The sequence below is a fragment of the Cornus florida genome, unplaced genomic scaffold (assembly GCF_030987335.1).
Source record: "Cornus florida cultivar Cherokee Brave unplaced genomic scaffold, ASM3098733v1 CherokeeBrave_3.0.0_Hap2_Chr04, whole genome shotgun sequence".
In the NCBI taxonomy this organism is placed as follows: Eukaryota; Viridiplantae; Streptophyta; class Magnoliopsida; order Cornales; family Cornaceae; genus Cornus; species Cornus florida.
This window is the reverse complement of record NW_026775574.1, coordinates 60,443,026-60,457,623: the sequence shown is the minus strand read 5'-3', so window position 1 is coordinate 60,457,623 and position 14,598 is coordinate 60,443,026. Positions and strand designations below refer to the sequence as shown.

General features: G+C 34.5%; 1 pseudogene; it reads left to right on the top strand.

Moving 5' to 3' along the window:
- Positions 1-14,025, top strand: part of LOC132303350 (coiled-coil domain-containing protein SCD2-like) — a 41,607-nt pseudogene extending 27,582 nt beyond the window's left edge.
- The last annotated feature ends 573 nt before the right edge of the window (positions 14,026-14,598 follow it).

The window sequence follows — 14,598 nt, the reverse complement described above, 5'->3', positions numbered from 1 at the left end:
TTATTCGTATGGGTTGCAATCTTTCACTGCATTGAGGTCTTCTTTCGGCTAATCAAAACACCTACAATATTTAGAGCAAAGCTTCAACTATTTTTATAGGGTAAAGTGCAAGAAACCCCCTTCAACTATTACCCTATTAGCAAATAACCCCCCTCAATTATAAACGTGGCAACAAACCCCCTGAACTAACCATTTGGTTGCAATTTACCCAATCCGACGACCGGTGAATTGAATTTGACCATGAAGTTGTGCATGCTTGGTCACGTGATGACCCAATTTTATTTAAATGACCAAACTGCCCTTATGAAAACTAAAAGACCACAGTGCCCATCGTATAACACTGAAACGCACCCTACCCTAATTTCCTAAAAATCCCCAAATACAAATGCGACTGAATCCTAATGGTATCAACTAATTTTTTATTGCAACAATGGCACTGCCCAGAAAAGCATATGCACTTAGCATCGTCCATGGAGTTCGCTTCCTCTTCAACGATGATGACAACTGGCGGAAGAGCGGTCGATGGCACCTGCGACAGATTCGTCATCTATAACCCATCGCCATCGACTGTTGTAGACTGTTTGTCTGTAGTTAACGATGACGTGAATGAATTGGCGGACGACGTTTTCTATCGTCTTTGGAAACTCAAGTAATTCATACTCAACCACACACCACCCCCAACATACATGCGTGATAAAACCAATTTAACTCTGCAAATCCACTGCCACCACCTGAACGTCAACAAATCAAACCACAACATTCTACTCTTAGAAACTCTAAACAATTTATACTGGATCAGCCACAGCTATCCCAACATATAAACCCAATTGAAAGTGAGTTGTTTGGGTCTCTTTTTTGCTTTTCCTAATATTATTCAAACTGGAATCTCTTCGATTCTGAATAACAATAGATACTGATCCGAAACACAATTTCGAATTCAATATTAAATTTTTAATCGTTTTAAAAACGTCGATGACATTGAACAGCCACTCCGACGCCTTTCAATCGGCATTGTGTTCTTCCCTGTTGATACCTTCCCCAGAAGTTCCAACTCATATTTATTTATTATTTTTAGATAGGTCTGTGGATAACTGATAAGGTTGGGCGAGTTGGCTGAGTTCTGTTGAGTTGTCTCATTTTGATTGATTGTTGAGATTGTTAGCTGCCACATCATCAATTTAGTTGTATAACCCTTAAAACTACGTAGTTTTAAATAAGGGCAAATATGTCTTTTGATTTTTCTGACCAAGTCAACTGTTGGATTGTCCTTAAATTAAACAAAATCAATAGTTCAAGGGGGTTATTTGTAATTCCAGGGGATTAGTTGCACTTGAGTAAGAGTTGGGGGTTTCTTGCACTTTACCCATTTTTATATAACATGTGCATTTATTTACACAGCAACTCCCAAATTTTGTTACTGTTCCATCTTTTGTTCTTTTTCTTCTTTTTTTTCGGTGTTCCATCTTATGTTTAAGCAGCCAGAAAGTTGAAGCTTATTTGAAGCTTCTTATGTTTGTAGCATTATAGTTATCGATGTCCTTGTTTATTGCAGAACTGAGTGCAGAGGAGTCTGAGGATGTTCTTTTCAAGGAGGTCTGGCTTTTCTTTCTTAGTTACCTCTACTTGTATCCATGTCACTCTTGATTTATGACATTTAACCAGTGAGTCTTATATATTTTATACACACACACACACACACACACACACACACACACACACACACATACATATATATATATATATCATGTTAGTTTATAGCTAATGGTAGCTGTTAGTCATATTTTCTTTTTCTGAAATTTTGTACAAAAACTGGGTTGGTGCACTTTTTCATGATTTTTATTAATGACATCATTACTTAGAAAACCCAACGAAAAATGATTAAGTAAACAAATTATCAACTTAATTAGTGATTTTCATTCAATTGTGCTCCACTGACTTCCAGTTTCGTCAAAGATCTGGAAAGTCTTTGTCCCTTGTTGGGAAGGTAACATGGCGCACATGGGGATTTTTTCTTTTCTTTTCATTTCTATTTTTATTCTTGGCCTCGATTTAACTTCATAGTAGAATTATGTCGTTTATTTATTTATTTATAGTGATGGTTAAAAATCACATCCATTCGCAGTACTCGGTAGTGGTTCTTTATAACTAGTTTTTTTAATCTTAAAGTGACCTGTTCATATCCTAATTATTTGATTTTTATTTACATCACATAACTTTAACAGGCATGGCTTACATATTTTTGGGGAAGAGCCAAAGCCAATTGTATAGAAGAGGAGATTGCCAAAAAACGACTTCAATTTTGGATTAGCCATAGCCGACAGTCACCAACTTCGCATGATGCTGTGGATGGTAATTTTTGCTTATTATAGTCCTCATGATTAACATAGAAATACCAATCCTTATTTCAGGAATACCATTTGGTAAGTTGATAATTGATATTGAATGATACTATGACAGAAATATATATATATATATATATATATATATATATATATATATATATATATTTTTGACCCTTAGATATCTTTGAGCATGTATTCATCAGTCATAACTAATAAAAAGGTAAACTTATACATAGGTGAATCTTATGTGAGACTGTATAAAAAGAGCAAACCCAATACACGAGGCTCCTGCCATTGCGGGGTCTGGGGAGGGTTAGATGTACGGTCTTATCTTCGCATGCGAAGAGACCGTTTCCTTCTGTCAAACCAGTCATAATGTGAAACTGAATATGATATCTAAAAGTTTATAAGAATACCCTCGATATATTAAGAGGGACAATTGTGCCGCCTCTGTAATTTTGAAAGAAAATTGTTAACAAATTGGGATTCATTTTTTTTGTTACTGATTTGTGCAATTAGTCTTAGGCTTGCTATTTTTCTTTCTGTTACTTGCTTTCAAGTGTATTGGAAGTGGCCTTTTTCAGTTTGCTATGGTGCTATGATGTATATTCCCCCTCTTTATCCATTGTACTAAGCACTTGGTTTTTTTCAATGGAAACAACCTCATTCATGAAAAAATAATAAATTTGGGATTCATATATCGACACTTTTTTTTTTCTTCCATTTGAACTCATTTCTATAATTCTTTTAGTTGCTTTAATAGGTGCAGTTGTAGCCCGTAAAAAATTTGTAGAACTAGGAATCGAAATCCAATTTTGTTCTAGGTTACACATTCATTTCCCTTCAATTCTATTTGAATTCGTGTATAAAATAGAAATGCTTTTAGGAAACTAGCACTCGAAAGTGTTTCTATAACATATACTTGTCCATTTTAATTGCGGAATCCCTAATTATGGCAGGCTTTGATTATTGTAGACTTGTAGTCATACACCAAGTATCCTAGCATTAGCAGCTCAATTCAGAGTTGCATGTTATGGTCTGTGTATCCGCTTTTTTTGTTTGTAGTTTAATCCATTATTTGCTCATTTATTTGGCAGACCAAATTTGAATTCAAGGACCATCGGATCACGTGTGTCTTGTTCTTTTAGTAAATTAAGTATTTTGGAAGTAATAAATTGTCCGTCGAGATATCTCTTCTCCGCCGCCGCAGCAAGAGGCCTTCTGCAACTCCAAGAATTAACTATATTTCACTGTGAAAACTTGGAAGAAATAGTTGGAGATGACAATGAAATCATGGATACAGTTACTTTTCATCAATTAAAGAAGTCTACCAAAACTGAGAAGCTTCAATGCCAATACGAAGAAGACGTCAGCTGAAGAATGCAATGTGTCCGGCCTTGCACAACTGTTTAATGATAAGGTATGCTCCGCATTATCTATCCGCATTCCACACTTATTTTTAATGATTTTGATGTGATTTCATCTTCTTTTTTTCTTTCTTTTTATTTTGTATATATAAGTATAATTTCATCTATTTCACATGAAAGTTTTTAACTTTTTGTATATACTTTTTATTTATCTTTCTATTTTATCAGATAAGAATTCAATTGAATAACTCTTACATGAATAGTCACGTGTAAGACGAAATCTCCACCCACACGTGCGAGTGGAGAAAGGGAATAATATTGCAAGTTACAGCAATAGCGTGGTTCTTTCACAACATGGACGAAATCTAGTTTGATCTTATTTTTTTTATATATATAATTCTACAAATTATCAGAATTAAGCAGACTGCGTTTGTTATTGAAATGACAAAACATTCATGATCAAGATGATTGTATCACTTGTTAATTTAGATGATGATATCTATCTAAATTACAATTTATTATACAAAACATGCTCATCATAACTAGACAAGCATTGAAATTTATTAATATTATCTATTCTACCTTCACCGTTCAAAGTGAAAAACATAAGTTTGGTTATAATCTATATATATATATTTTAATCATGAGAATTGAATTTGGTTAGACAACTTGGGGTTGATTGGTACTGAATTTTCCAGATCCGAAGTTTGATGAAATAAGATGAATTGAAACGTTTGAATATACAAACTAATTTTTTTTTTTTTTTTTTTTAAATTTTCGGTTTCCTAGAACAAATCAAGTAGAATATCTGAATGAAAATATTAGGAAACATACCTAAGATTGAATGAATTCTCCAGATAAAATTATTCCTGCTTGAAAACTAACATATCATAAATGGATCTTGACATTATTCTGTATAAAGTGGTCTAAAGTGTCTTTTTCAATTATTATAATTATTTTTTTGTAACTTCACTTTCCTACGTCTTTGACCCGAGAGTAGAGAACAAAGTTCAATGGGCACCTTTTTTGTTCATGACATTAACTATTTTCAACAATTATTTTTATTTTTATATCTGTTTTGGCTCTGCACAGATACACCATATAAATTCTCTCCGTGCGGGCAAAGAGCCACATTACCGGTCACATGTAGGGGTGCAACTTGGGCGGGCTAGCCCAGCCCAACCCGAGTCCAGCCCATAAAATTTAAAATCTGGACATATAAATTCACAATTCGGGTTTAAGTCAGGTTGGGTTTTTTCAAAACCCAATCTTATTCGGTTTGGGCTGGGTTCAACCCGAAAGCCCAAATTAAACATTTCATTAAAAAAAAAAAATCCACGAGGAAGATGAGGGTCAGGCGGTTGAGGAGCTCTTTGACCGGAACGGTCACTTCTCTAACGTCTTTGTCGCCAAGGGTACGCTCGCAACGGAGGTTGAAGACGAGGGTCAAGCTGTTCTGTCGGGCAGCCGACTCGTCTATGGTGAATTTCACGGGGAAGTTCCAGGTGGGGTTGTCGTTGCCGTCTCTGTCGACGATGGTCTTTTGCTTGGTGCTGTGGTCGCCGGCAATCGAAACGACGACGTACACGTCCATCTTGGTGATAAAGTTGACTTTCTTGAGGTCTTTTGTGGAGATCGACAACCTTGATTTCTAAGGTACGGTACTCCATATTGATTAGAAACGACAGATCGACGGAGAGAGATATACTAGAAGATATATACAGAGAGAGAAAGAGAGTTTTAGAGAGAGAGAGAGAGGCAGGCGGATGTAGCAGAGACGTAAACCATGTGGTCCGGTTAATGCAATGAGACGTAAACCATGGTTGGGTTAACTTGATTGGTGGTTAATTACTAAGTTTTAACCATGGTTAATTCGAAGTTTGAACAATTCTAATGAATTTAGGTACTAGAAACCTAATAGTCTAGACTAGACGTCGTTATATATATATATATATATATATATATATATATTTGATTTATATATATATAAAATTACAAAATATATATCAACCCGTGAACCCGACCCGATCCGCCCGAACATATTTGGTCCGGATTATAACCCAACCCATGTTGGGTGCAATTCGGGTTGAATCAACCCAACCTAATTCGGGTTAAATCAACCCAACCTGATTCGGGTTGAGGTTGGGTTGGGGCTGGGCTGGGTTGGGCCAACCCAAGTTGCACCCCTAGTCACATGTCAAAATCTCATCTTGCAAAGCAATCTAATACTAATATATTGTTGATAAGTGAAAAAATATTTTAATGTTTATAATAGAGAAAACTTATCAGAAATCTGTCACCATAAGGAAATTTAAAATTTAACTCTCAAATTACTAAAAATAAAAAATAATAATAATAATAATTAAAAAAAAAAAGCATAATTACCTCCTCATAGTATAATTTGGATGGCTGGTTTTATTATCTTGATACACTTTTTTGTACAATTTTAATTAAATTATGAATTTCATTTGTTTTTCTTAAAACAATATAATTATGTATTTAAATCCTTCAATTGTATTAGCTTTTTCTGTTCCTGTGTTTTGGTGGAGCTTGTTACCTACAAATTCTTTCAATAAACTAAAAGCATCAACACTGACAGTTTTGAAGTACAACATTTCTTTATTAAAATGAGATTTCAGATCATCAACAATATTACAGTTTTTTTGAAGTATAGTATTTCTTTTTTAAAATGTGATTTCAGATTATCAACATTAATAAATATGTTAAGTGCAATAATATTAAAGCATCAACCCATAAATTTTTGAAGGACAATAAACTAAAAGCATTCTAGTAAGTCTAATATCTATTCTAACCTTTTTTTGACCTTGTGCTATTTTTCCTTAAAAAATGTTAATGAATTTCAATTAGATTTCAACTGAGCCTTCCAGTGAATGTTGTGTTTTGGTGGCTTTTTGTTATTGCATCCACATGTCCTTGAAATCAGTAATAAACTTTATTATTGTTTTCCTTAAAAAATGTTAAACCATTAATTTGGCAGATTGCGTTATTTTCAAGAGAAAGAAAGGAATATTATCAGCAGCAAGCTGATGTTTTGCAGGTTAAATTTCCTTGCTTGGAGGAGTTGGTTATTGAGGGAATGAACAAGTTATTAAATGTTGCTTCAACAGAATCACTTACAAGTTTCCAGAACCTAAAAGAGCTCCATGTGAGACGGTGTGACTCCCTGCAAGAGGTATTTAAAGTTGAAGGGTCAAAAGGAGCAGAAGAAACAGGTGCAAGCAATAAAGCTATGGGAAAAGAAGTGGAGAACAATCTTGTGTTCACTCGATTAAATAAAGTGAACTTTTGCGGTCTCTGCTGCAGTGGAGGGTCCAAAGAAGAAGAAGAAGCCAGTGATAAAGCACCAAATATCACATCTGGATTGCAGTCAAAGGGAAAAGAAGTGGAGAACAATATTGTGTTCCCTCAATTAAATAAACTGGTCTTAGAAAAGCTACCATCCCTGATGAGCTTTTGCGGAAGGAATTGCATTTCTGAATTGCCATCCGTAATAAAAATAACAGTAGGATGTTGTCCCAAATTGGAGATGTTTCCTTGCCGATACCTGAACAGTACTGAACCATTGCGGAACCTGAACATTGTGGAGCTAAATCTAGTGGATGCCCCATTACAACCATTGCCAAATGAAATGGTAAGTCCATTATTTCCTATTACAGTTATGAGGAAACTATTATTCCAATTTTCTCTGGTGTTATTGAAAATTTGCACACCAATTTAAATCCATCTATTTATATACCAGAGCCTCAAAAATCATAACCAGATGGAGCCTCAAATGAATGCCACTAGCTGTGAGCAGGACGGGGGTTTTTCTTGTCAACAACCTAATATGCAGTTATATATCTATAATTTGAGAAGAAATTGATGAATTTGTAGAGCATAAAATGGATTTAGTACTGAAAATTAGAAGGTTCATTATTGCTTGGTTTGCTTTATTTTTTTAATCAGAATATTGTGGAGCTAAATACAGTGAGTGATTTCTGTGCGCAAGTTGAATTTCCTATCTTGGATACATTGATATTGAGTGATGAGAGCATCTTCGAAGGTACTTGCCATGTCCTTCCCTTTTGCAAAGTAATAAGATCCTTGGAGGTGCACTTCTGCAGCAACTTAGTAAATTGTTGGTTTCCTTGATGGAGTCGCCACAACCAACAAAGCTTGAAGAGTTGTGTGTGAATGTAGGAGGTGGCCAAGTTTTACATTTATAGAAAGCCACTACTACCTTTCTCTATATAAAATATAGATAGGGCGAGTAGGGATCGTCCCAAGGGATTTGATGGTGTATCGAATTGTGAAACTATGGAAATTAGGGTTAGTAGGTCGAATGATCACACAATTGTTGATTGATTATACTAAATTGAATTCAACTAAATAAAATAATATGAGGTAAACAAGAGAGAGAGAGGTCTTGGGGTGTAGAGATCACCACCAAGCAATACTTTTTTATACTACTAACAAGTGATCAATTGAGGGTAATGGATGTGTTGCAATATGATAAGGGTGTGTGTGCATTAGGTTGATTCAATTGGCAAGGATGACAAATCAAGCAAGTATTGTCTAAACATGATGTGAAGAGCACAATATATCTAAATAATAGAGCATATATTGTCTAGACAACATGGGGTTAGCACAATAGATCAAAACATGTCATTAATCCTTCATTAAGCTCACAATCCACATGCAACACAATATTAGAGGAATATGCCACTTGGACTCACAAGCATGGAACATCAAACATCAAGAGTAGATTGTCCTCCCATCTAACATTATACTACCACTACACTAAATCTACACTACTAGCATGAAAATAAAGCTATCTAGACTAGGGCAGAGGCACAAACCATCAAGAATAGGCATAAACCATCAAATGAACCAAAATAGCATTCATTAAGCATATCATCTTGATAATCTCTAGATCTATAGCATCAATACACATAGACATGCATCAAAAACACTAAATCTAGAGATAAGCACATGAATATCCTACTCTAGCATACATAGACATATAGGTAGAATAGAATAGTCAATTGGAAGCATTAAACCATACAAACCATGAAATAATCAAGATTTATATATACATGAATATCAAGATGTATCATACAACACTAATCCCTCAATAATACACAAGATTAGAGTATAGAAAGCATGCTTGGGGCTAACTCTAGCCCCAAGAAGATGTCTAGCCACTCATGGTAGTGATGATCCAACCCTCAAGGGCTAACTCCATGGCTGCTCCTTGTTGGTGAAGATCTCCTCCAATGGTTGCTCTAGCTTCCTCCTTTCTTCCTCTCCAAGAATAGCCTCCAAAAAATGATTTTCAATGTGTGACAAGAGACTCTAGACTCCCCCCCAAAAAGTGTATCATATTCCTTATATAGGTAGGTCAAATACACCCTATGATGAGCTGTGGTCGTGCAAGGCATATTCTCCAATGATTGGGTGAAGGACGGAATAAATGAGCTGGACTTTAACTTTTTCTCGCTGGAGGAAGTTCGATCAATCGAACCTTAACTTGGATCGATCGAAGATGGGTTCGATCGATCGAACTGCATCTTGGATCGATCGAAGTGGTCTGACTCCTCCGGATAAGGACAAGGCTGAGATATTTCGAAGATATTTATGGGGAAAAGGACAAAAGTGGTTGGTAGGCGTACAGCTGTGGATAAGATCAATCATTTGAATAGGACAAAATAGGGTTCGATCGATCGAAGGTGATGTTGGATCGATCGAACTTGGAATTTCAGCAAAGGCCAAGGTTGGATCTATCGAGAAGTACTGTGATCGATCATAGATGTTCGATCGATCGAACTCTAAGTTGGATCGATCGAACTTTTCAGCTGCACAACTTTGATTTCTTTTTGCTCCTTTCTTTCTCCACTTTGCTCCCTCCTTTGGTTTATCTTAGGATTGCTTCAATTAAGCTCTTATTTGGCTGAGTTAGCTCAATTTTGGGATTAGTGCCTGAAAATATAAATAACACGTAATAAGTTTAAAACGGCAAAGTAAGATAGATAAAGGTACTAGGATGCTTAAGCTTAACGGGTTTAAATGCGCACTTTTCAGTGCTCATCATAAATGCTTCTACTCTACTTCAACGGTTTGAGAATATCCAAAAGCACACTCTGCAACATTGTTTCTCATTGGAGGTTATCTTCAAACCTTGAAGGACTTTCGGTGTTTCACAGCCTAACATCTTTGACAGTTCGAAATTGCAACAGGCTGAAGTATCTATTCTCACTCTCAATAGCAAGAAGTCTCACACAACTCAAGGATCTAAGAATTGAATATTGTGATGTGATGGAAGAAATACTTAAAAACGAAGGAGGAGGAGAAGATGCCACGGGTGAAATTGTGTTCTCTCGGCTAGGGTATCTGAAACTTTTTTCTGTACCAAACCTCACATGTTTTTGTCGGGCAAACGATGTTTTTCAATTCCCATCCTTGACAATGGTTAATATACACGAATGTCCGGAATTGAAGACTTTCACATTTGGATACTTAAGCACACTGGATGTAAAAGTACGCACAGATTTGATGTCTAGCCGTGCAAGTGACCTTAATAATCATGTGTAGCAATCTCGGAAAGGAAAGGTAACTATGTACACGTGCCTTTGTCCTTATTACAAGACATCACTTAGCGAATGCTTTTCATTTAATCCGTTCACCTTCTGTTTAATTTAGGGACTAGCGGTGGAGGAATATAATGATGAAAAAACAAGTTAAGAAGAAGGAGAAACCACGATGATCATATTCCACTAAATCAGTAAATAAGGTACCGACTGCTGTGTTTTCTTTTTCTTTACGTTTTTTTTTTTTTTCATCATCTAGTAATTTGTTTGGGGGTGGTGGTAGGGGTTGAGTAGATATTCCATAAGTTATGTTCGACCAATCAAAATATAATAATTAAGTTAGATGAGGGAAATTTAAATATTTAAGTATGACTTATTTAATTGAATTGTGTATTTTGATTGAAGAGCATACCAATGATATACTCTAATTACTCAATATCTTCTAAGCTGTCCAATTTGTTAGTAGGATGTGAATTCTTTGTATTATTTATTTATTTATTTCCGTTTTCAATAACTATAACTAATTGTTTCTTTTCTCTGTTTCAAATTTCCTGTCTCAAAAGGCATTTACAAATATCTCTCCACAGTTCAAAGTATGTTCATCTTTGTCTAACTTTTAGTCAATTTATTGACCCTAAGCCCCTCTTTTCACCAATTGTTGATCCTTTTGCAAAATTGAAATTTCCTTCAAAGAAAGCGGAAAAACGAGAGCAGAATTTCCTTAATATATTGTTGTAATGAGAAACATTTCTGGAAAATTATAAATGTATTAGTAATTTATTATCTATCAATATTTAAGTTTTTGCTTATATTATTTTGGTTAAGTTTTCCTATTATATACATTCTCATTTTTCAACATTGTCTACCCCTCTGACTGCCACCATGTGTGTATATATACATATATATAATTTCATTAAATCAGTTATTTTTTATTTTATTCTTTCATGTATATCGTACGTAACCTTCATATTGGTGGTTCTGATTGTAGTAGGATGGAAGAGGTTTTCAATTTATAACAATTCTCATTTGGGTATTCCAGTCCACAAAAATAAAAGATATAAAAGTGTTGGGTTAGAATAAAAACACTTAACAAACTTCATAGCTTAAAGTTCATATGATTTAAAGAGACGTCGGTTTGATGATGATCCGTATAGCAAGTGGTTAGTAAAATTTAATTTTTTTCATTTTTATGGGAAAGAAAAAAAGTAATGGATGAAACAAATGCAAAATAGTGATGCTATCACTCATGGTGGCAATTGCAGTGCTGCCTTTGATGGTTGTGGTGAAAATGGAATTGAGATTTAAAACTCTTAATTAAAGGCTCTTTCTCATACTTAAATATAAATATATAGATATATATATAAATTTTCCCCCTTCTCAATAATTCATTAGTTATAGTTTCCATTTTGAATTTCTGACCAATCAGCCTCTATTATTTGCAGGTGGATCTAAATTCTCATGGGACCTAATCTAAATCAATGGGAGGTGATTGAAACGTTCCAATAAAATGTGTTTTGTCTCTTACAATTCCTAAGAACATACTGCGACTTTTCATTATTATTATTATTATTATTGACAACTCTTAGCAGCACGAAAAAATGAAAAACGCCTAAAAGACAACAAAATCTAATAATACGTAAGCATAAACCAGTATGCTTAAAGTATCCATCAGGCCCAGGGGATTTATTTGATCTCAATGAGAAAAAAACACTCTTGTATTTCCTCCATGGAAGGAATGGCTGAGAGACAAAGAAGAAAACCAGTATGCAGGTATACCTTGGGGGTGCACTTCTGCAGCAACTTAGTAAATGCTTCTACTCTGCTGCTACAGCGGTTTGAGAATATCCAAGTGCTCTCATCAACTCTCAAGCTTGCCCCCCTCTCTCTCCCTACAACTGCTAACTTTAACTTGTATGTATGGGTTTTGTTTTAATTTTTTTGATATTTATTATTTTTTGTGCCTATTGTGTTTTTCAGCGAGGAAGAAGCAAGGATGAAAATCTACTGTGTCTCAACTAGACACTATTATGCATTTGGAGCCCTTGTATCTGAAGAACTTTCATACAAGATCAAAGGTACTTCATGCACTTGATGCTTGGTTTCTGCTATTGTTTATTGAAATTGGGATTTCTAAGCATTGGTATGTATTCCTATTTCCTATCAATCTCGTTTTCTTTTGCAATGCGTTTCTTATGAATGTGTTTGATTTTCAGCTATGTGGAGTTCTAGTGAATTTGATGATAATCTAGTTTTGTTCTGTAATTCTGATTCAGAATGTTGTGAAATTTTATATCAAATTGGAGAATTTGCATTACCAAAAGAACCTTTTTCTGTGTTTATTAATTTGCCTAAACTTAATTGATATGCGAGTATATTTATTTTTTATGTCCTCCTCTTTCATGTCCACAATATGTTTGAATCTAGTTTTCTTTGAAAGTGGAGTTTCACTAAATTTTGCATATGGAAATTGTATGCTCCTATTCACAATTAAGATTCATTCAATTGTTGGCTACCAGAAGTGTGTGTGTGTTTTCTGCATATCAACATTGCTATAAAAAGAGAGGATCTTCATTACCCATTTCAAAAGCAATCAATTGTAGAAAAAGTGAAAGGTTATATTCCTGTAGTCCCAACCCTCTTTCTGTGTTTACTTGTCCTTTGATGTCTTACCTGTTATTTTGTTCTGTTCAGTGAGATGCTTGATGGTTGCCGTGCACTTCTGTCAATAGCAACTGTAACTAATCCCCTTGTATTTGACCAACTCTTGAAATCTATATGGTCAGCTTTGTAATATTCTCTTGTGGCCCTTCAATATATATCTTTAATTTAATGTTTTTTTGTTAATTATAGTTGCATTCACATTACAATGTCCTTTTATGACATAATTTATTTTGTTCACAATTTTACACAAGTTGACTCTTCACCTTGATGTTCAGCCCTTTTGGCCCTCTTAGCCTTGTTGTCTGGCTTTATGTGTGAAGTCATAAAAGTTCTTATGGTAAATTACACTGAAGAGGAGGAGACATGGAGTTGGGTGGCACGTGATATTTTATTAGATATCTGGACGGCACTTCTTGTGTTATATATTCCATTATTTACTTTTTCAGTATCTTGTCACGTGCATGAAATTCTAAAAACACTCTCATTCCTTCATTTATCTGTATATTTAGAAAGAATCGTAGGGTAGCATGATGGTTATTTTTTTCCAAATCCTCATTTTGCGTTAGAAGCATTGTTATTATAGGTAAATATTATCAAAATGTAAATGTAATGAGTACTAATGTCAAATAGCTAAGGTTGTATTGTAATTAACAGCCTTTCAACTTTCTGATATATAGATTAGGAGCATTCTTGAATAAACACAGAGTGACATTTGGAAACAGATCATCTTCCTATTGTATACTGTATTAGCATGTGTTTTGCTGCCTCATATTTGGTCCAACAAAGTGTAGTTGATGTTATAGTCAACTCAACTTACTCCTGCTCCCACCTTTTTGTTACCTTGTGTTATTGAAATTATTATGGCAAGTGGACTTGTAGGGCTCTGAGAATCATCTAATGCCAAGGACTGACTCTTGATTACTTCATGACAACTTCATTTACATCCCCATCTGTGTACTTGAAAGCCTTGACTTTAATGTGTTTTAAGTACTATTTCCTTAATTTGTTGCATGTATTTTGTTTGTATTTTGTTCACAAATATTAGAAAAAAGAAAGTTTGAAGTTTGATGAGTTCTTTTGAAGAAACTTGTGATTGTGTTGCCTTTGGAATTGTATGGCTACATTTGTGAAAAATTCTTTTGCTTGTACAATTTGGATGGTATTTTTAATTTGAACACGGATGCTACAATTTGGTGGTTGCCTAAATTTATTAGCACACATTTGTAGTTTTATAAATAAAATAAAAAACCCCTACCGTCATCAAAACTGTTGTAGTGCCTTTTCAATTAGTAACCGTCATCATATTATACAAATCGCAATAAAACTATGTTTTTAATTAAATTTGACCGTTAATATCAAAATAACAATAGTTTATAGAGTGCAAAAAAACATTCCTATAACGCTTATAATGCGTATCGCATCCCTCATATACTAAATGACCGATTTTACCATCTCATAAAATGATGCATTTTTAAATAATATGCTTCATATAGTTTTGTACTCCTTAGATCTTTGAATGAAGTGGGCATCCAAGTACGTTTTTACTTCTTAAAAGAATCATTTGTCAATTTGATTTCAATTATGATGTAACCATTAAAATTGGTAACTGCAATCCACGATTTTGTTTCAGTTTCATCTACT